Source organism: Sturnus vulgaris, unplaced genomic scaffold, assembly GCF_052056855.1.
Source record: "Sturnus vulgaris isolate bStuVul1 unplaced genomic scaffold, bStuVul1.hap1 Scaffold_155, whole genome shotgun sequence".
NCBI classification, from domain to species: Eukaryota; Metazoa; Chordata; class Aves; order Passeriformes; family Sturnidae; genus Sturnus; species Sturnus vulgaris.
In genome coordinates, this window is record NW_028276072.1 from 959,770 (window position 1) to 983,105 (window position 23,336).

Sequence of the window (23,336 nt, forward strand, 5' to 3'; positions counted from 1 at the left end):
AGCAGGGGAGATCCTGTCCTGGGGGATGGTGGTTCTGGGCAGGGTTCCTGGACACATTCCCTGAGGAAGTCCCTGTCCAGGGTAGGGCACGGGGGGCCCTGCCAGCCCCCTCTGTCCTCAGTGGGCCACTGTGACCTCTGTGACCTCTGGGGTGCCCCAATTTGGGGTGTGACCCGGCCACTCTACACCCCCTCATTGGCTGCCCCCACCCATCTGGGAGCCCTCAATCCCCATTTGGGAACCCTCACAGGTGCAGCACCTCGGCCCCATGCCACAGCCCACCAAGATCATTCTGTGGGGGAAAAACCCCAGCAGGGATGAGTGGGAGGGAAGGACATGGCCTGGTGCCAGTCAGGAAGGGCACAGACACCCCAAAAACACCCAAAGCCCACCCTCATACCCAAAACCCCTGCAGGGTCTCAGTGCTGGCAACCAGGAGATGGATGAGACCCTGCACATGGAACACTTGTGATGCTCTTGGGGGGCTTCCCCCTCCCTCTCCTGCTCCCCAAAATCCCCTGCATGACATTTCTGTCCTGAGGGCTTAGGAGCTTTGGGTTTATTGGGTTTTGGGAGAAATTCTGTTCCAGACATCTCCATTTTCACTCGACCCCCGCAGGATCTGAGCCAGCAAGAGCAGCTTGGGAATGGAGCCCCAGGCAGGAAGGAGCTCCCAAACTGCTCCTCCTTGAAGCCAGTGGCCATCCAAGTGTGGGGCCCAGCCATGGCCCAGCCCAGGGCACAGGGATGGGCATTGGCCAGCCCTGCTCTGGCCAGCCCCAGGTGGCAGCCAGGACCTGAGGCTGCCCCTGCCCCCTTGGCTTTGATTCTCGCAGCTCTCGAGCTGCTGCAAAGGTGAGAATTCTGTGGGGGAAAAAGGCGTGGCTGTGGTTTGCTCAGCCCTGCAAGAAGCACAAAATCCGGTGTGAGCCCCAGCAGTGGCTCTGCCAGGGCCTTTGATGGTTTTCAGAGCAGGGCTGGCTGGAAACCCCCCCTGCGGGGGCAGCTGCGAGGGAACCAGTCCGGAAATGCAGCAATTGATCATTTGGTCCCTGTGCACAAGGCACTGAGAGAGCCCCAAAACTGCTGCAAATCCCACAAGGATCTGCTCAACCTGACCGGGACCCTCCTCGGCCCGAGCTGAGCAGGCAGAGCTGAACAAACCAAAACCATTTCTCCCAGTTTAATCCTAAAGCTGCATTTTGTGTCCAATGAGAGGGACAAGGGTCCTGTGCCCCCTGGCACTGGGGGAGGGAATGGGGAGCCCCTGGGGATACTGGGAGCACTGGGAGCACTGGAACGTGGAGCTCTGGCAGCCCCAGATGGAACCCACCACTCGTGGCCACCTCCTGGTCAGGGTGGGCACCCATGGGAGCCTGGGGGGTGCCAAAGGGGGGGTGCCCTAGGAAAGCAACATCCAGTGCCCCCAGTGCCCCCAGTGTCACAGCACGTTCTCGTAGATGTCACCGGGGTCCTGCTGTCGTCCTTGGGGTCCCAGCAGCTCTGTGTGGGTCACCTGGGGGATGTGCTGGGCGGGGACCTGAGAGAGACTCCAGGGTTGGAGACCTGGGTGGGGGTGACACCCGTGGGTGACGTGTCCCCCCCATACTCTCCCTCTGCCCACTCAGTGCCCACAGCATGGGGGTCCATCACTGCCCCCTCCTCCAGGGGGTCCTATGGGGATAACTGGGGCTCTGGGTGGAGTCTAGGGCAGGGTGGAAAAGGGGAGTCCTGGCCAGACCCTCCCAGTCACCTGTCTTGGGGCTTCCTGGCAGCTGCAAGGACAAGGGGAGGGAGTGACCATGGGGACCCCGGGACCCCTGACCCTTCCTGGGACTTCGGCAGCTCCAACAACCCATGGAATACAAAAATTCCCACTGCACCCCCGATTCCCACTGCACCCCTGTAAGGGTCGGTCCGAAGTTCCCCTCGACTTTGCCTCCCGACCGTCGCAAGGAGACCTTGAGGACCCCACCCAGACTGACTCCGAACAATGGTTTACTGGCCGGGCCAAGGTGGATGCTCATGACTGTGTGCTGGTGTATTGTGTTCACTGGACCGTGCTGTCGTGGCACCAACCAGAGACTGTGTTGCATCAACTGAGGACTGATTGTCCGTACCTGTCTCCTGCAGCACCACACAATGGTCCATAAATCTTCCCACCTTTTGGCTAGAGGCCACTCGCTTTGGAGAAGGACTATAAAAGAGCGACCCTCTGGGAAAGACCCTTTGAGATCTCTCCACTGATGAAGACCCCTGAGATCTCCCCACGGACGAGGACTCGTCTATCGGATGACCCGTGAGGACGCCCGTCTCGTCTGTTGGTAGCTATTCTCCCATCCCTTCCTTTCCTTCCCCTTTCCTTACCCTGTACCTCTCCCCTTTACCGTAACTGAATTGTTGGCATTTGATGAAATGCATTGCTGTTGTTGACTAAACTGATTTTCTGTTGTTGAATAAACTGATTTTGTCCCCTGCATTTTGCCTGTTTGCACCTTTGAGATCAAAAGAACCATCACGACCCCCGCTCTGCATTAATAGCGGATCGTGACATTAAATTGGCGTCACGGACAGGATTTTCTGGCAGACAGAAGGGATGCAAGATTGTCTGTAGTCTGTATCAGGGGAAGGAAGTCTTACTCCAGCCGCACCTAGCTGGCCACCTCGGATGGGTGAGCCTGTCTAGAAAGCAAGGGGGGTTTTTCTGATTTCCCGCAGACTGCAGACACCTTGGTGTGGAGCATCCCCAGACTCGCTTGAGGGTTCTGTCGTCAGAATTTCACAAAAGATCTACTGGTGCAAAAGGCGGGACACTGTTGTTGTTGTTGTTGTTGTTGCTGTTGTTGTTGTTTTGTTGTTTTTTATGATGTTTGACTACTTGGTGCAGTGAAGAGACATCCTGGTGTTTTGTAACTAAGGAGTGCCTCCCAAGTAGTTTGGTCTCTTCACCTACACAGGGAAGCGAAGGGGGGCACACAGCGGAAGCTGTTTCGTTGTGTGTGGTAACTTAAGCAATAGACCTCCCTGTTGTGGTTTTTACTTATCCCTTCACAAAATGACTGAGAATTCCACTGTAACAAATAAAGCTGCATTTTATGCTCTATTAGCTAAGTATAGCGCCAGACCGTCCCAAGGTGGGGAGGAATGGGCGAACAATAATTGGTTTAATCTGGAGAATGTGATTGATAGGATATATTCCTTGCAACATGAGTCAAGGTTCAAACTGGGCAAAAATAAAACCATACTCTGCTCAGTTTTGGGAGCTTGTCTTACGGCAGCCACAGAAACTCGCTTTAAGCGAGTGAGTGAAGAAAGCACAATTATAGATTCTTTGCAAAATCTTGTTCAAATTCTGCAAAATGAGAACCACTCATTGCGAGACGAAAATCATATGCTACAGGCTGCCCTAAAAAAGGAATGTGCAAAAAAATTAAAGCAGAATGAAACACACACAGAAACAGAGGAAAAGGAGATTGTTCACATTAATCAAATTTATCCCCAAAAGGAGTTAACTGTAATGAAAAATCTTGGGGAAAACTGCTGTCCAAAATTAAGACCTATGGTTAAAACACAATATACTTATCTTGGTCCTGATGATTTTGAACCAAACATATCTACAAAAGAAATCCCATATTCTGCCACTGAATTAGCAAAACTGAAAAAGGAATATGGGCGACTCCCTCATGAAACAGAAACTGAATATGTATTTCGAGTGTCTCTTACTGGGGGAGATCAGATTAAATTATCAGAAAGCGAAGCTAGTGGGTACTGGGGACATGGAGTTTTCTTAACAACCGGAGATAAAAGCTACCCATGGTCCTTGACCCAACGTGCAGCTTTCTGGGCCGGGGGGCTTAACCCCCTGGAAAGGGGAGACCCTATAGCTTTAGTTGGTACTCTCGACCAACTTTTGGAAAACATTCACAAAGCTGCTTGCTTGCAAATGATACATGAGAGAAAACTGACTACCACCTATGAATCACCTATGCAATTACCTGTAATGCCTGAAATCATGACCCCTTTAATTCGTGGTCTCCCAGAAACTCTCAAATCTACCGCAATTCTCCTTCAAAAAACTATTGCATCCATGACACCTGTAGAAAGATTAGATAGATTTCTTGGAAACTCACGTGAGCGATCTGGTTCCGTGGACTCTTTCCCTCCCTATGAAACCCCTCCTAGACGGACTCCAGAGTCTCCGGACAATAACCGTAAAATCTGGACATGGAGCGAAGTGGCAGAGGAATTGCTGAATTTCAGTAGGAAATATGGACCCGTAAAAATCCCAGAGGATAAAGTGGAGAAAACCAAGGGTGTTAGACACATCATTTCTCCTAGTAGTGATAAGCCAGAAAAGGGGAAGTTGAATACTTCTCGTCAGTACTGGTGGTCGTTGGGGTTAAAGAAACAAATTCCTAAAGATGTTATGGATGGCTTACCACTTGACAAGTTGATAAAAATTGTTGTGAATTGGCATTGCCCTAAGATCCTTACATCAAACTCTCCTACTGTTCAGCCTAGTGCACCTCCTCCTCCACCAGTCATGGTCAGTGAGTCAAACCTAACCCCTCCCCAGATTCTGGGCAGTGAGCCAAATCAATCTCCTCTACAGGTTCTGAGAGCTGAGTCAGAGTTTCCTCCTTCTCAGTCTTTGGGAATGGAACTAAAACGGCTTCAGAAGCAGGGAAACTAGAAACCCCATCTCTCGTGGGTGAGCAGAGGGATGGGGGGGGAAACTGGTTATTTCTTAGAACGCTCACCAGAAACCACAATACTGGGGACCTCCTGATAACAGCAATAGTTGGTCCTAGAAGGTCACCTGTCACTTTTGTGGTTGACACTGGAGCTCAAATTTCTGCACTAACAAGAAAAGCTGCGCAGAAATGTGGAGTTGTTCCAACGAGGAGACAATGCTTTGTCCTTAATGCCTTGGGGACCACAGAAGCTATGGATATAGCTCTGATAAAAATCCTACTACCTGGAGAAGAGAATTTGTTACTTATTAAAATTGTAATTGGGGATATTCCAAATGATTTATTAGGAATGGATGTCCTCGCTGGGAGGCAGTGGGAAGACGAGGAGGGTTGTCTCTGGTCCTTTGGCACACCACGTTTTAATATTAATCTGCTCCAAACTGCACCCTCCTTACCTTTCAGTAAAATTACTAATGTGAAACAATACCCACTTCCCACTGGTGCCAAAGAAGGAATCAAGCCAGTTATTCAGGACCTGAGAGATCAGGGAGTGATAATTGACACTCATTCTCCCTTTAACTCCCCAGTGTGGCCAGTCCGTAAACCTAACGGAAAGTGGAGGCTGACAGTAGATTTTCGCAGACTAAATGCAAACACAGATCCTCTCACAGCAGCTGTCCCAAATTTAGCTGAACTTATAACTTCAATTCAGGAGAAGGCTCATACAATCATGGCAACTATAGATGTCAAAGACATGTTCTTTATGATACCTATACAACCAGAGGACATGGACCGTTTTGCCTTCACCTGGGAAGGACAGCAATACACCTTCACTAGGCTTCCTCAAGGCTATAAACACTCCCCTACTCTAGCCCACCATGCTTTAGCACAGGAATTAGAAAAGATACCCAAACCTGACAATGTAGCTGTCTATCAATACATTGATGATATTCTGGTGGGAGGGGATGAAATAGAAGTAGTGGGGGATACCCAACAGAAAATAATCTCTCATCTGGAAAGCCTTGACTTACAAATTCCCCCAGAGAAAATTCAAAAACCCTCACAGGAAGTGAAGTTTTTAGGGATTTGGTGGAAAGGAGGCATGACATGTATTCCACCGGATACCCTAACTTCCCTGGATCAAATTAAAATGCCCGGATCCAGGAAAGAGCTTCAACAAGCTCTGGGATTATTAGTGTTTTGGAGAAAACACATCCCTGATTTTTCAATTATTGCCAGACCCCTTTATGACTTGCTGAGGAAAAAAGTAAAATGGGATTGGACCCCTTCTCAGGAGGAGGCACTACAACTTCTGATTTTCGAAGCAACTGCACATCAAGCCCTAGGCCCTATTCATCCCACAGATCCTTTCCAGGTAGAATGGGGATTTGCTACCTCGGGGCTATCAGTGCACATATGGCAACGGGGTCCAGAAGGCCCTACAAGGCCGGTTGGTTTTTATTCTCGTGGTTTTAAAGATGCCGAAAAAAGATACACCACCTGGGAAAAGGGGCTTTTTGTTGTTAGTATAGCTCTCATAGAAGTGGAAAAAATTACACGCCAACAACCAATTGTATTAAGAGGCCCCTTCAAAGTTATCAAAGCAGTCACCAGCGGGACCCCTCCCCCTGACGGGGTGGCCCAGAGATCCTCAGTCAGGAAGTGGTATGCCCAGATAGAACATTACTGTAACATCTTCTCTGTAACAGAAGGAGCTGCAAAAAGTCTGGCTATACAAGAAACAGAGAATTTGGCTAACAGCCACGATAAACCTGCCTCAGTAATTAAAGTGGCCCCTCCTTTCTCCCCTGAACAATCAGTGAATTCCTGGTTTACTGATGCCTCTGCCAAACGAGAGGGAAAAGTGTGGAAATACAGAGCAGTAGCCCTTCATACTTCATCTGGTGAACGAATTATTACTGAGGGAGAAGGCAGTGCTCAGGTTGGTGAACTGATTGCCGTTTGGAGTGTTTTCAAGCAGGAGGCACATAATACCTCTCTTGTTTGTATTTACACTGACTCCTATGCTGTGTTTAAAGGATGTACAGAGTGGCTTCCTTTCTGGCAGCAAAATGATTGGGAAGTCAACAGAATCCCAGTATGGCACAAGGAAAAATGGCAAGAAATTCTAGATATAGCAAGTCACGGGAACTTTGCTGTGGGGTGGGTGGCTTCCCATCAGACAGATGGAAATTTAGCTGGTGAATGGAATAATGCTGCTGATGAGTTAGCAAGACTAAGTCCCCTGAAAAAGGAACAAATTACAGAAGATTGGGAACATCTGTTAGAATGGTTGCATATAAAAAGACAACACACAGGTGCCAAAGATTTATACAAAGAAGCCCTTGCTCGTGGCTGGCCTGTCACCAGGGAAATGTGTAAAACATGCATATCAGCTTGTGAGCAATGCCGCAGACGACTAGAAAGGCATCCTTTGGAAGATGACCCTTTGCACTTAAGGAAAGGTAAAGGCCTATGGGATGCATGGCAGGTAGATTATATCGGCCCCTTTAAGAAGTCTGGTGGTAAACACTTCGTGCTGGTGGGAGTGGAAATAATTTCAGGGCTAGTCCAAGCTGAAGCCTTTAATAGAGCTACAGGAGAAAATACTGTTAAGGCATTGCGAGAATGGTTTGGAACATTTCCAAAGCCGCAGGAGATTCAATCTGACAATGGGTCCCACTTTACTGCTAAAGTAGTACAGGAATGGGCAAGGGAAGAAGGAATAAAGTGGACTTTTCACACCCCCTATTATCCTCAAGCCAACGGGATTGTAGAAAGGACCAACGGTCTTCTAAAGCGACTCCTAAAGCCACATGAGGGAGGTTGGGATCTTCGATTATGGCAAGCTGTAAAAGGTATAAATGACAGATGGGGGGTAAACGGGTGTCCCAAAATAACTGCTTTTTGTCTAAAAGCCCCAAGCATCATTCCTGCACTACAGGGACCTAATGATTCCAAAAATCCAGTCCATTATCCTGGGCAACCTGTTTTGGTAAACCTCCCTACTGTAGGAGAAGTACCACTAGTACTAAAAACTCCTCTAAATAAATATGCATGGGTAGCCACCAATGCTCTGGGAAAAGAGCATCGGATAAGTACCCGTTGGATTGTTCCATCATTTTGACCTCCTGCCTTTTGGTGGCAGACTCTGTTATGTTTGCTTTCACAGAAGACCACCGAGGGACATGGGGACTGGACGAACCATGATCATCTTTTTGATATTTTTCTGTATCCTACCACCACACCATGGCCAAAACTCGGCCCAGTGGCCGTGGTCTGAAGCTTCCATCAGGCATACCAGTGCTCTAGGACCCTACCCCAGAGATCGTCACCCAAGCCTTGCGACCGTAGTACTGCACGATTCTGAGGTATACCGTTCAAGTGACTGGGGTTGGGACAAAAAGGACTGGGCTAGGATACTAACAGGAATAATTGGTGAAGAGATCAAGGTAGGATGCAGAAAAGTGGAAAAATCCTTTCAGGAGAAAGCCACCACCATTACAATCACCGGGAATTACTTAAAAACAGATATAACCAGTAGTTTGCACCCTAACATCACGGCGAGTCTCTGCCCCACAACAGCATGGACATGTAAAAAACAAGCTCCCCTAATACTGTGCTGCCGCCAAAGAAAGGTTGGTAACTATACCCTGGACCCTGACACCAACAACGTTGAAGTTACAAAGCTTTGTGCAGATGAACTTACAGACTGTTGGCATAACTTTACTTTAACCAGACCAACCTATGTAACTTGCTCCTGGCAGAATAACACAACAGATGAGTCCAGCTTGAAAGGCCTGACCTATAAATTCAGAATAAATGCTATAGAAAAACCCACGCTAACCGCCGTAGTTATATACCGTGGTGTAAGTACCCCCCTAGTGTTAGATGACAAAAACAAGGTTTTCCCTCCTTTCTTGGTGACACAAGGTGATAATGTCGCAATAACTTGTAAATTAGCAACTGGATCCCTCACCGAACCTGCATACAGTCATGGCATAGGATCTCATGGCCGGACTTTATATTGCAAGCCCCAAAATCAAGACTGTTGGCTAAACCTAACTGCTGTACAATTTTCCTATAAAATCATGTGTGGGAAAAATAATACAAAATACTGGGGAGAGCTTGATGTTAATGTTGTAACACCTACTACCCAACCACCGGTTGTGCTAAGCCCTACGATTTTTCAATTTGGACCTTATGTAATTAGAAAAACTGGCCAACAACAAATATTGTTTAATCCGGCATGGTCTCTCAAACAAATCAAATTATTGATGCAAAATAATGTCTCAGAAGTCCAACCAGCTTGTTCACCCTTTCTGCAAACTTCTTTTGAGGGATGGACAACCTGGCTGCGGAAACGAAATCCTGCTAAAAAACGAATGGCAAGAGACATAACCGGTGTTGTGGGAACAGGATTGGGAATTTTGAATAGCATCGATTCGGAAGTACTAATGAATAAATTGGCTACCACAGCTGGAGATGTAACCAAATTACAACGGCCCCTACAAACAGCCTTAACAGCTTTGGGAGCCCAACAATGGTTGTTATCAAACATATTACCAAGTTGGGAAAAGGTAAACGTAAATGACCACAAATTGATAATCGATGCACTTGGTGCTACTCAAAATAACATCTCTTTGGCTCTCAGTTGTATCCAGGCCCAGTTGTGGATGCAGTCAGTTGCTGCTTTAATTATAAGAGAAGGTGAGGAAGGCACTTTTCCCACTGAAATCCGAAAAATAGTCTGGGACAGTGCCACTGATTTTGAAAAAGAATTCCAGTCCTGGTGGAACTTAGTAAATTTTACCTATGATCCCAGCACAAGCATTGCCACAGCCTTTGTACTGACGATTCGTAATGCTTCAGTGCATTCAATATTCCCCATCATTGCATTAGGGTTGAACCATGATGGAGCCATTCTCTATCCTTTTGAGCATAGGGAATGGGCCCGTCAAATCGGTGGGAGGTGGCAAACTGTCAATTTGGAAACTTGCATTGTCCGGGAACAACAAGGGTTTATCTGTGAAAGTAATGCAATCAGAGCTCAAGATATCTGCTTGGACACAGAACAGAACGTTTGTAACTTTGAAATCCATCCAAATGAGATTCCTGAAACTGTATTAGTATATATAGGCAATGGATGTGCATGCTTTAGAACCGCTTGTGATAGTGTTTTTATAGAAAATTTGGTACTGAATACTAAAAATCATTCAAACTTTTGTGTCTGCAACTTTACTAGGATTTCAGGATGTGATTTTTCCTATGTAGCCCCAGTTACTTCTCACCATCTTTTGCAGTCAAATTACACACTGATCCACCATCTATTGCCCACTCCAATTGGAATGAACCTCTCTCTGGTGAAGCAATTGTTGCTCCACCAAGATCTGATCGAAATTTTGGAGAGGATCAAGAAAAACGGACAGAAAACTCTAATAGCTGTTCATCACAATGTGGAAAAAATACATCGTGTTTTAGAAAGAGTAAAGGCAGATGCTGAACACAGGTGGTGGGATACTCTATTTGGGTGGTCACCTACTGCTACAGGTATCCTGAACAAATTGTGTCATCCCACCATTGTTCTCTTGATTTTAGTTTTAATTGGTTTTGTTTTGTCAGCAATTCTATACATCATGACTTGGAGGATAACGAAACGATTAACACAATTGGCATCTGTGACAGATATACCCAGATCGGCTACTGTTGACATCCCCAGGGTTATTGACACAAGGTTTCAGATAAAATGAAAAATGAATATTTTCCTTTTTTTTAATAAGAATTGTTTAATCAAAAACTTGCTTTAAAAATTGATTTATTTCTAATCAAAAATTGAACAAAGAATTGTTTAATCATAAACTTGCTTTATTTCTAATCAATACTGAAAAAATTTAAAGAATTGAGATCAAAAACTTGCTTTTTATTTCTAATCAAAAATTGAACAAATTGTTTGAAGACGTTAGCAATCAACAAAATTGAACATAATTGATCTGTTTTGTTTTCCCTTTTCTCCTTTTCCTTATCCTGTCCCTTATCTTTTTCCTACTCTCCTGTCTCTGTTTTTTCTGGGGTATGCTACCAACGGGGACGAGTCCTGAAGACACCACAACTGAAGACTTCACTACAACTCTACAAAAGGGCGCTCTTGACGACGATCGTGAGTCACGGGGTGGTGTAAGGGTCGGTCCGAAGTTCCCCTTGACTTTGCCTCCCGACCGTCGCAAGGAGACCTTGAGGACCCCACCCAGACTGACTCCGAACAATGGTTTACTGGCCGGGCCAAGGTGGATGCTCATGACTGTGTGCTGGTGTATTGTGTTCACTGGACCGTGCTGTCGTGGCACCAACCAGAGACTGTGTTGCATCAACTGAGGACTGATTGTCCGTACCTGTCTCCTGCAGCACCACACAATGGTCCATAAATCTTCCCACCTTTTGGCTAGAGGCCACTCGCTTTGGAGAAGGACTATAAAAGAGCGACCCTCTGGAAAAGACCTTTTGAGATCTCTCCACTGATGAAGACCCCTGAGATCTCCCCACGGACGAGGACTCGTCTATCGGATGACCCGTGAGGACGCCCGTCTCGTCTGTTGGTAGCTATTCTCCCATCCCTTCCTTTCCTTCCCCTTTCCTTACCCTGTACCTCTCCCCTTTACCGTAACTGAATTGTTGGCATTTGATGAAATGCATTGCTGTTGTTGACTAAACTGATTTTCTGTTGTTGAATAAACTGATTTTGTCCCCTGCATTTTGCCTGTTTGCACCTTTGAGATCAAAAGAACCATCACGACCCCCGCTCTGCATTAATAGCGGATCGTGACAACCCCTGATTGCCCCTGGACACTCCAATCACCCCTGAATCCCTCAGAACTTCTGCACCACCACAGTGCCCCCATTGCCCCCCGTGCCCCCGACCCTCTGAGCAACAAAACTCGAAGCCTGGCAGGTAGGGGCACCCCTCAAACTCCCCCAGGACCCCAGAAAGATCCCCCAACATCCCTGCATGACCCTCCAAGAGTTCCCAAAACCCTCCAGGAGCTCCCAGTGCCACACCAATATTCCTGAAATCCCATCCATGGATCCCCCTGGAGCCCAAACAAGACCCTCCAAATTCCCCCCACAGCTCTCAGTACCCCCAGCCGAGGTCACTGCGGGCTCAGTTTCCCCCAGCCCAGGGGCCCTGGGTGCTGCCCAATCTCTGCCCCCACTATGGGGCCTTCCCATCACTCCAGTGCCTCCCACTTCCCCGAGGGTCACAACTTTTGTTGTAGAATGTCACAGATATCACTGGGTTCCCACGGTTGCCCATGTGGCCCAAGCAGCTCCACGTTGGTTGCCTGAGGATCCTCCACCATGGGGGCTCCGTGGGAATAAGGGGATGTGTGGAAGAGGATGGGAGGTGCTGGAGATTTGGGGAAAACACAAATCATGGTCAAAGCCTGCACTCACCTTTCCTGGTGTTTCCTGGAATCTGCAAAGGAAAAATGTAGGAGTGACTTTGATTCCCCATCCACCTCCGGGAATCCTGAACCTCCACCAGACCCTCAATTCCCTCCATTCCACCCATGTGGATCCACCAGTGAAAGGCCACAATGATACCCATGAGCAGCACCAGGAACAAGAGGGACCCAACCACCCATGCAGCCTCTGCAGGAAATAGAGAGGGACACACTGGGGTCCCCGGGGTCACCCCAGAGGTTCTGCAATCCCAGTGACCTCATGAGCTCCCCTCCTGTTTCCTGTTCCATTTGTGTCACTGCCAAGGACAGAGCAGGGGGTGAACCTGGGTCATCTATGATCAAGGGATTGCAGACCCACATAGGAACCCCGAGTGACCCCACCTGTGCCTCCATGTCCCCAGGGTGTCACCTCCAGGGCCAGCTCTGGGCTGAGTGCCCGGAACACGCCGTGCCCGTCCTGTCCCAGCTGGTTGGGGGCCACGCACTGGTAGGTGCCTGAATGTCCCACATCGACGTCCCCAAGATCCAGGAGGGGACCCCGGGCCACGTCCTGCCCATCGTGCAGCCAGGTGAAGGTGACAGGGGCTGAGCCCACCTGCACTGAGCAGCGCAGGGTCACGGGGTCACCTGCATGCACCTGGAGTGCCGGGGGACCAGGGGTGATGGTGGCATTGGCCACGGGCACTGCAGGGACACAGACGGGGCTGGCACCTGGCGTGGGGGAACGGGGGGACGGGAGGTATGGGTTTGATGGGGAAATGTCGTGGATGGGGTGACCCCATGGAGAGTCTACAGAGAGCGATGAGGAGACACAGGCCAGAGGCTGGGGAACTCAAGAAAGATGTCTGGGGGTGTTTGTGGTTGAATTGTTCCCTTTTCTTTCTGTGGAATTTTTCCCATTGTTATGCTAAGTATTTGTGGCTACACCTTAGTAGCAATAGTTTTCTCTCGCAGGGGGTGGGGGATAGGGGGACACTGGAAAAGGAAAGGTGGGACAGGGGTCTGGGGGGGCTCTCGCTCTCTCGCCTGGCTCGTGGAGTGGGAGGACGGCCCGGGCTCTGATCTGGCATCTCCCCTGCCATCCCAGCGCTGAGATCCACGCTCCCTGCTATCAAACACCGCTCTGCTCCTCTCCCACCTCATCCTCCTACCTCCGGACCCTCTGCCGAGCACCACGACCGACACCGTGAGGGGGAGTCGCCTCCCCATCCCTCTCACCCCTGGGCCCCGGCCATCACCCAGCCCTCTTCAACTGTGCGGGACCTGCCCTGCCCCCAGCACCGGGAACTGAGCGCAGGGAGACGGCCTGTGGCCAAAAGGGACTGGAGCTGAGCTAGACTGTTCTGTTCTGTTGTCAGTTTTTATAGCTGTTGTTGTTTTCTGCCTTGTTAGATATCAGTAAAGAACTGTTACTCCTATCCCCACATCTCCTGCCTGAAGGCCTCTGATTTAAAACTAAAATAATTAAAAGGGAGGGGGTTGCATTCTGCATCTCAGGAAAGGGGTTCTCGCCTTTGCTTAGCAAATACCTGTCTTTCAAACCGAGACATCAATAAATACCTCTGCACAAAAAGCTGAAATAATTGCTTTAACTCGCGCCCTAAACATCACAAGAAATATATATATATTTATACAGACTCAAGATACACATTTAGAGTTATACATGCACATGGAGCCATCTGGAAAAAGAAAAGACTGTTAAACTCACAGAAGAAAAGTATCAAACACGTGCAAGAAATATTGTGGCTACTAAAAGCAGTTCAGCTCCCTGAGCAAATAGCAATTATGCACATTAAAGCACACCAAAAAATGAGCTCAAAATTGGAAAAAAGAAACGAGCTAGCAAACAAAGAGGCAAAAGATGCAGCAAAAAGTGAAATAATTAAGGATTAATGATTAAGGAAGCTTTATTTCCAAATAAACAAATCTCCCTTGAAAGTAAGCCAGTATATACCAAAAAAAATAGAAAACTAATTAAAAATCAAGAAAGAACATATAACCAAAAGAGATGAGCTGTTACTGCAGAAGGAACAATGGCCATCCCTTCTCACCTGTTATAGTCATTAGTAAAGAAAGAGCACCAAAAAACACACTGGGGAATAGATGCCCTGGTTCAGGTTCAGGTAACCCGACAGTGTGACATTTGCCTCCAAGCCAAACCCAGAAATATTCCCAAACCAATTTTTCCTGAAAAGTTTTTTGTTCCAAGAAAATAGAAGAGGTATTCGATCAAAAAAAGAAGAAAAGAAAAGGAAAATAAAACAAAACAAAATAATATAAAATAAAATCGAAATAAAATTTTAAAAACTTGTCAAAAATATTTATTGGTCTTGAAATCGGGTTCACCGGGTGGGACAGGGCTGCTAGAGGCATGCAACTCCTGGGCGTTTTGGGGCTGGGGGGTTCCCCTGGCTCCAGGGTGTTACGAGTGTGATAATTGATAAAAGATTCGTGTTAATCATAGAAGTTCTGGAGTTTATATAAACCAGAATACTTAGATAAAAACATGGGCCTAGATAAAGGGAAATACATGATTAAAACCATTCTGTTTAAATCCACCTGTTATGAATATTGTGTTTTCTAAATAAATTGTATTTGATACCAGTCTGTAAAACAAGGTTTCCACGGCTTGAAAGATTTTGCAAAATCAGATTTCCTGCCTTTGTGCAATCAATTGCAACCTATCTGCTAAGACCAGACTTCCCACTTCTGCTGTTCTTTATCGACCAAGGCCAGATGGTTACTTGACAAACCATCTGGACAGCGGTGCCATGGATGTTTCTTTGAGCACTACTGCTTACTTAGCAGAATTATGACAGCAAAAAAACCAAAATTGATTACTACAAGGAAAACCATACTATAAAAAGGAGCTGCAAACCAAGGTTCGGTGGAGCGTAGTGTGGGCGGTGACCCCTCACATTCCCCAGCGCGCTGCTTGCTCTGTCTATATCAAATAAAGCAATCTAAATTTTGCTGAATATCGAGACTTTTGTTTCTCATTTCTAACACGAGGATACTTCGTCTACCCGGCCCTGGAGCGGCTGCGGGAGGCCAGGTCTACCCGGCTCCGGGGCCGGAGGCGTCCTGGATCGGACAGGTCTGCCCCGTTCCGGCGGGACGGGCGAATTTGGGCAGGGCTGGGTAGACCTGTTGTCCCCACCGGGCTCCGATGTTCACCAGGGGCTCGCTGTTTGTGGCTGCCTCCAGCTGTGCCACGCGGGCGGTCACCGGCGCAAGGAAAGTGCAGCCCACGAGGGGAAGAGTGGCGTGGCTTTGTCCGGGTTCCCGTCCCACCCAGCTTCCTGGGACAGGCGAGCCGAGAGGTGATGCCAGAGCCGCTCCCCGGCCGAGGCGAGGCGAGGCGGGGACAGAGAGAAGCCGCGAGCGTGTCCCGCTCGGGCCCGGCTGCCGCCGGCTTCGTGAAGGGGGGCGGGCGCCCGCTCGCTCCTCCGGGGATGGCGGCGGGCGAGGCGGCGGCGCCTCGTCCCTTTTCTGCCTGGCCTTAAGCCGGGGCCCGCCCGCTCGCCGGGGGCGGCGTTTTCGGCTCTCGGCCTGGTGCCGTGGCCGGCAGCCGGGGCTGGACTGTGGCCAGGGTTGTGTTGAGCCCGCCGAGGCTTTCCCCGGCCCCTTCCCCGAGAGCCCCGAGCATGGCTCGCTCGGCCGAGGTGGCTGCGCCTCCTTTCCCTCTCCCGACCTGTTTGCCGGAGTGTCCGTGTCGGAAGGGCCGCGGGGACGTGCAGTGGGGCGTGTGGCCTCGCCTCGGCCTCGCCCGCTTGCCTGAGGGGCTCGGTGACGGGAGTCGCCCGATGAAGTTTGCGGGCCGGGGTGGCGGCACCCTGTCCCCGCCGTGTGTTGTTGAAGTCGTCCCCCTTCCTCGGCCCTAAGCCGGGGACCCGCTTAGCGGGCGGAATTTTTCAGGGTTGGCGGCGGTGGCGGTGGCCGGAACCCGGCAGAGCCCCCGGGAATGTCGTGGGCGAGGCTGGAGAGCGAGAGATGTCGATGGAGGGGTTGGGGGGAGTGAGAGGCGCGGGCCTCGCCCCCAGCCCTGGCCCGTGACCCCGTGGCTAACACGGGTTGTATGATGCACCCTGTGCTTTTTATTTGTTTGGGTCTTTTTGGTCACTGTTTGCCATCCCCCGGCCTTTCCGGAGGGAATCCGATCGCTGCGGGGTGGGCAAAAGCCGCTGGCCCGTGGCATGGTCGGTGGCAGCTTCTCCCACACTTGGTGGATGGGTTCCCTGGGGGCGGTGAAACGTGGCCTGCCACGGCCGCCCCTGCCCGTTGTGCACTTTTCTCACTAGGCAAACATCCTTCCATGTCGACTCTCCCAATCATTGTGAAGCAGAATTCACCAGGCCTTGGATTGTTCACACACTGATAGGGAGTGTGAGCTGGGTTTACACCGTTGTGAGACAGGTTAGTTTTACTCTACTGATGATGTGTTGTTGCAACAGGCTGCTCCTGCTCCTTCTAAATTACTTTCTTGAAGTGTGTCCATACTTCCTGGACCCCTTTGTTTAGAAGGACTGTTCCCCTTGAAATATCAGTACCTGATTTGGTACTCTCCAAAACTGTATCCTGAATAGACCAAAGTGTGCCCTCCGTAATTCCAGTGTAGAAGTTTTATTGATGCCTCTCCTTGTTTCACAGAATATTGAAAACTGGATTATTTCATGGTCACTGTACCCCAGGCAGCCTCTGACCACCACATCTCTCACCAGCCCTTCTCTGTTTGTGAACAGCAGGAGACAGAGCTTTCCTTGGGAGTGAGAGTGTTACCAAAAATTGGTTCAAATTAAAAACTCCTTAACACCAGCGCAGCATTAAAAAGCAGCATTCTTTATTTGGCTGGATACACAGGGGGACAGCTCCTCCCAAAGCCGTGCATGCTGAGTACAGGAAATTTCTGTTTATATTCTGTACTCTGCAAACCTATTCATTGATTGTCCTGGACTAAACAGACATATGATAACCATTTCCCCAAAATCATGAACATATTTTCCCTCCCCTTTACCCATGGGTTCTTCTGTCCTGGGGGTCTCTCTGGTGGTCCCTGGTGGTCATTAACCCCAATGTTCCAGTTCAGCCTGGCAGAGTTGGCAGGACACTGAGGCTGGGGAACTCCCAGTTCCCCTTCTCACACAACGGGCATTGTGCAGGTTCCAGAGGCCAGTGGTTTTGGAGAACAAACATTGTGTTAGCTCACCTGGGGTGGGCAATTTATCATCTGGTAACATGAGGTCACAGAGTGGGCTGTGACATCACAGAGTGGGGTATGTGAGGTCATTGAGCATCACAGGCTGTTGCTGTGACATCACAGAGCTGACTGTGACATCACAGGGCAGGCTGTGACATCACAGGAGGGGCTGTGTGACATCCCAGCAGGGCTGTGTGAGGTCACTGGGTTGGTCACTCTGCCCCAGCCCCCCCTCACAGTTGCCCCAGACAAGTCCAATGCTGTTCATGCCCAGCAGGGTCCCCTGTCCCCCGGGATCCCCCTGGTCCACCTGGAGCCACAGCCTCCCCCAAGGATGTTCCACAAATCAACCCCAGAGCCTGACACGGGGACAAGGGGCCAGGACTGTGTGACCAGGACATCAAGGCCGTGGATTATCCAGGTCACTGGGGCCTGGTTTGGGTTCCCCAGGGCAGGAAAGATGTCTGGCAGCTGGAGCAGGGTGAGGGAAGGGCCTCCAAGGTGGGGCTGGAGCCCTTTGGCTGTGAGGAGAGGCTGAGGGAGCTGGGCTTGTCCAGCCCAGAGCAGGGAAGGCTGAGGGGCTCCTCATCCCAGCAAGAACAGGATGAGTTTAAATGACTCAGGCTGGTTTCAGCATTTCCTCAACACCAAAAGCAGCTTGGCTTCCCTTTGTCCATCCATCACTGAAAGCTTTGCAAATAGAACAATCTTCAAGCTGTTTTAACTGCACTCCAGGCAGAGCAGGCTGGTACAACACCTTGATTGTGTTTATATCTATCATAGCATCATCTTTGCCTAAAATTAATTTTGTACAGAAATCCCTTCTGGATGACGGATGTGTCAGATGCTGCTGGGATGTCTCACATTGTTGAGGGAGGAGGTTCAATGTTCAATAAATTCTGTGATTTTACATTTATATTTTAGCATTGAAGAGAATCCTTCTCTTGCCTCTTAAGTCTTACCAGTTCCTGACCCCAAAGGACACAAACCTGATGAGGCAGTGGGGATCCGGGGCAGGGCACAGGCAGGGATTTGGGGTGGCTGTGAGCCCAGGGCAGGTCCCAGCCCTTGGCCTTGGTGAACCTCATCCAATTGTCCTGGGCCCATGGCTCCAGCCTGTCCAGATCCCTCTGCAGAGCTTCCTGCCCTGCAGCACAGCCACACTCCCACCCAGCTTGGGCTCACCTGGACACTGACTGAGGGTGCCCTCCATGCCCTCGTCCACATCAGCAATAAAGAGATTTCACTGCCCTGGCCCCAATCCTGAGCCCTGGGGACACCCCTGGATGTGGCTCCATTGCCCAGCACTCCTTGGGCCTGGCTTATCCAGCCAGATTTGTACCCAGGGAACAGATGCTGCAGAGGCTGTTGGATCACGTTCCTGTGAGCCCAGATTGGCATTAGTGCAGCTGTAGCTGTGCACAAGAGAGCTCTTCAGCCACTTTCTCTCCTTTCCTCCCTCTGGGCATGGAGGGAGCTCCTGACTTCAGTGTGTGACTCGTGTGTGCAAAGAGCAAATTTGGGCAGAATCAGGGCAGGGAGGGTTTGAGGCATCTTGGGATCTGTGCTGGGCACAGAACGTGTTTTCAATTGGTCTGAGACTGCCTGCTGTGGAAAGTGACTTAATATCCAGCTGAGGAATTACCTTTGTTTTTATGGAGCTGTGCCTTCCTCTGGTTTTGTTTGCTGACAATAAATGAACATCCCTCTGTGTCTCAGGCAGCTCCTTCTCCAAGGAAAGCAGGTGGGAGTTGGTGCCAAGGAGCTGAAAGCTGCAGGCACAGCCTGGGGGGTAGGGAGCTTGGATTTGCACAAGGCTGCTCTGAGTGCCAGGGCTTGGATGGAGAAATGGTGGGGTGGGGGTAGGGACAGAGTGTGACTGATTGTCAGCCATAAAGAGTCTTGATTTTCATTTCTATTCAGATTGCATGATGAGGGGTTGGGGTTCAATATCAATTCGAGATTGCTGATATCAGTGTATAAACAGGAAAATATAAACAAGGCTCAACAAAGAATTCTTTTCTCCTTGTACTGGTAACATAGTTTATTCACTTTGAATATACTTCTGAAATCAATTTAATTAACCATAGAAGAGTAAAAGACATAAATTATTCCCGGAGGCTTGGCTTTTTAAGGTGTTCTGAATGTTAATGAGCCCTGGGGCACTGAATCCCTGAACTCAAGAGCTGAAGGCTGAACAAGCCTCTGGAGAAGTCAAATTCAGCAGCAGCCTCGGAGTTGCTGAGGATGTCAGCAGCCCCCACTGGGGCCATCCCTGCCCAGAGACCGTGGGGGAATGGGCAGACAAGGAGAGTGTCCCTGGGGCTGGGGAAGCAGAACTCAGAGGCACCAGCGGGTCCAGGTGGAAATGGAATGTGGAATGTGGCTGTGAAAGCCCTGCCTGGGCTGTGCCAAGGAGGACAGAGAAGCCCTGACTCCCATCCCCCAAAAACCTCTCACAACAAGACATTTAAAAGGAATTATTATTTGTGTACTCTGAGTTAGAAGCACTGGAGAAATACCAACAAGAGATTCTCAGGAGCTCGAAACAACAGAATAGCCTTTGCTAGCAGCTTTAGAAAATCAGAGAAACTTGGACAAAAGGTTTAATATGATATTCAGTCAACAAAACAAACCACTTCTCAAAGCCTTAACTTTGAGAATTTTACTTCACAAACTCTAGGCCTCTTTAATTTTAAGTTACTCAAACGTTGCAAGAGGCCAAAAATAGAAAGGAAGGAAGGAAGGAAGGAAGGAAGGAAGGAAGGAAGGAAGGAAGGAAGGAAGGAAGGAAGGAAGGAAGGAAGGAAGGAAGGAAGGAAGGAAGGAAGGAAGGAAGGAAGGAAGGAAAGAAAAGAAAGAAAGAAAGAAAGAAAGAAAGAAAGAAAGAAAGAAAGAAAGAAAGAAAGAAAGAAAGAAAGAAAGAAAGAAAGAAAGAAAGAAAGAAAGAAAGAAAGAAAGAAAGAAAGAAAGAAAGAAAGAAAGAAAGAAAGAAAGAAAGAAAGAAAGAAAGACAAAAATGACACAGAGAAGCACATACACAGGTATCAACTCCTGGATTCCAGCAGTGTTCAGATAGAAATTCCAAGAGGAGGTAGGGTCAACCTGTGTCCTTGACCTGTGTTCAGCCTTAAATACATCCTTGGTCTTCCTGGGCCCTTCCCCCAGGTGGGACTTTCAGTCATTTGGTCACTCAGGAGCTGGGCTGGGGCTCCAGGGGTGGGTCTGGAGCATTGCCTTTGGTGTGCCAGGGACTGGCAGACACTGCTGGGCTGGGATAGAGGCTCAGGGGTTACAGGGCAGTGCAGTGCTGGGGTAACAGGGCAGGGCAAGGCTGCCCCTGCCCCTTCCTCCCCCATACATGGAATATTGTGAGCCAACAATCTCCTGCAGTCTTTCACAACAGGCAATGTTGGAGGTGGAATCCCAATTCTGGTCATGGGCCGCTGGCCAAGAAAGACAGCTCTTTTTCATAGGAAGGAAAGCACAGAGCCTCAGTGTTTGGAAGGCAGGTGAGAGCCTCACTAGGCCAAGACCAGCCAGACTTGTCAATAATGGCAGATTTTGTCTGGGAGCACTCTTTGAATGTAGGGAATTTTAGAGGTGAAATCCCAATCTCGGCCATGGGTGCCTGGAGAAGAAGGACAGTTCATTCCCATAGGAAGGGAAGCACAGAGACTTCCCCAGGGTTTTGGAGACAGATGAGAGGTGACCCTTGTGAAACCATGGCCAGCCAGACTTGTCCTGGCAATATTCCTATGGGAGCAATCCCTGGATATAAGGAAATTTGGCAGTGAAATCCCAATTCTGGCCATGGGTGCCTGGAGGAGAAAGGCAGTTCTTTTCCACAGGAAGGAAAGCAGGAAGCCCTGGTATTTCAGTAGCAGATGAGAAGAGACCCTCAACATGCCAAGGTCAGCTGGACCAGTCATGTGACTCCCTGGAGGCCAAACCAGCCAGAGCTGTTCTGTGTTCCCTTGGTTTTATGGGACCTTGATTACAAGAAGACCTTCATTATCACCATGGACCTTTGGACCATGAGGTTTGCATTGTCACAATGGTCTCCTTTGGCTCCACAGTGTCACAATGGACCACTGATGACATGAGGCCCCCAATGTCTCAATGGACCTTTGGTTCCATGTAGCCCTGCAGTGTCACAAAGGCCTCTTGGTTTCACGAGGCCCTACAGTATCACAATGGTCCTCCTGGTTCTGTGGGGACCATCAGGGTCACAATGGTCTCTCCATGGTTCCATGAGGTCTCACAGTGTCACAGTGCTTTGCTTATTCCATGGGGCTTCCTGGTGTCACAATGGACTCCATGATTCCATGGGACCCCTCAGGGTCACAATGGTCTCTCCACGGTTCCAGGAGGCTGTGAAGTGTCTGAATGGTCTCTCCATGGTTCTATGAGGCCTTGCAATGTCACAATGGACATTTGGCTCCATGGGGTCTCACAGTGTCACAATGTCATCCTTTGGTTCCATGACACCCCAAAGTGTCATAATGCTCTCCAGGGTTCCAGGAGGCCCCATGGTGTCACAATGGACCCTTGGTTTGATGGGATCTCAATGTCACAATGATCCAAACATTCCATGGAGCCACACTGCATCATAAAGGTCCCCTTGTCTCCATGAGGCCCAGGAATGTCACAGTGGTCTCCAAGACTCCATGAGACCCCTCAGTGTCACAATGGTCCCTTGGCTCCATGAGGCCCAGGAATGTCACAGTGGTCTCCAAGACTCCATGAGACCCCTCAGTGTCACAATGGTTCCATGGTCCCTGTGCTGGTGCATTCCCCCCTGCCCTTCTCAGCCCACCCTGCCAGCTGAGAAATGCTCCCTGGGGCTCAGCCATGGCAAACAGCCCCTGGGCTCAGCTCCTCTGGAGCTCAGCACAAACACTGTCTGCTCCCAGGCACTGCTGCTGCCCAGCGAGCTCCTGGTTCCTTTAGGAGCAGCCCTGGAACTGTTCTTGTTCCCTCAGGCACAACATCCCTGTTCTCACCCTTCCAAAGAAAGCTGTGGATGCCAAGTGTGGCCAGGATGAAACATTGCTGTGCCCAAAGCCCCTCTCTTGGGGCCCTACAAACAGAGCTCCACAAGGAGCCCCTTGGAGCTCTCCTGGGCCAGCACCTCCCTCTGAGCGGGGCCTCTCTGAGCCGGGAACTCTCCCGTGTGCTGCACTCGGGGCATCCCTGAACAACCACGGAGCCTGGGCTGATCCCCCACTCCTCCAGGCTCAGCCCTTCACTGCTGGGGAGATGCCAAAGCATCCACAGGGAGCATTTCCCTGCCCTCCAGGGGAATTCCTCACAGCTCCCTGGCACTGACTCTCTCTCTCTGTGTGCACACACGAGTGCCTGTGCCCTGGCAAATGTGGCAGAAATGCTGCTCTCTGAGGGGTTGGAGTGCCTTGGGTGTCTGAGTCAGTCAGGCTGTCAGTAAGGTTAAGTCATGAGGTACAAGCTAAATTAAATGCTGCTAGATGTTGTTCTTTTGCTAAGTTGTTACTTTTAACTGCTGTTACTTTTAAGGCCATAAAAGTGTGGGAAGAGGTTTCAGACCAGCTCCCATGTCCTCCTGCACCAGCAGATTCACACAGAGGAGAGGCCCTTCCGCTGCCCTGACTGTGGGAAGGGTTCCAAGCACAACTCCACCCTCATCAGGCACGGGTGCAACCACGCTGGGGAGAGGCCCTATGAGTGTCCTGAGTGTGGGAAGAGATTTACCCTGAGCTCTCACTTGACCAAACACCGGTGGAGGCACAGGTAATGGAAGCCCTGTGAGTGTCCCAACTGTGGGAAGAGCTTCATGTGCATCTCCAACCTCAACACCCATCACCCCATCAGAGGATCCATGTTGGGCAGAGCCCTGGTGACCCAAATTCCCTGTGATCCAGGTTGGGAAGACACCTGGCTGGTGCTCTCCACATCCTCCTGTATCCCCATAGGCACCTGGATGAACCCAGGGGCAGGAACATCCAT

The 23,336-nt window shown here is 49.7% G+C and overlaps 1 protein-coding gene across 1 annotated transcript in view; it reads right to left on the minus strand.

Moving 5' to 3' along the window:
• Positions 1–23,336, minus strand: part of LOC148219314 (Fc receptor-like protein 4) — a 93,231-nt gene that overhangs the window by 4,864 nt on the left and 65,031 nt on the right. The gene's annotated exons all lie outside the window — the stretch shown is intronic.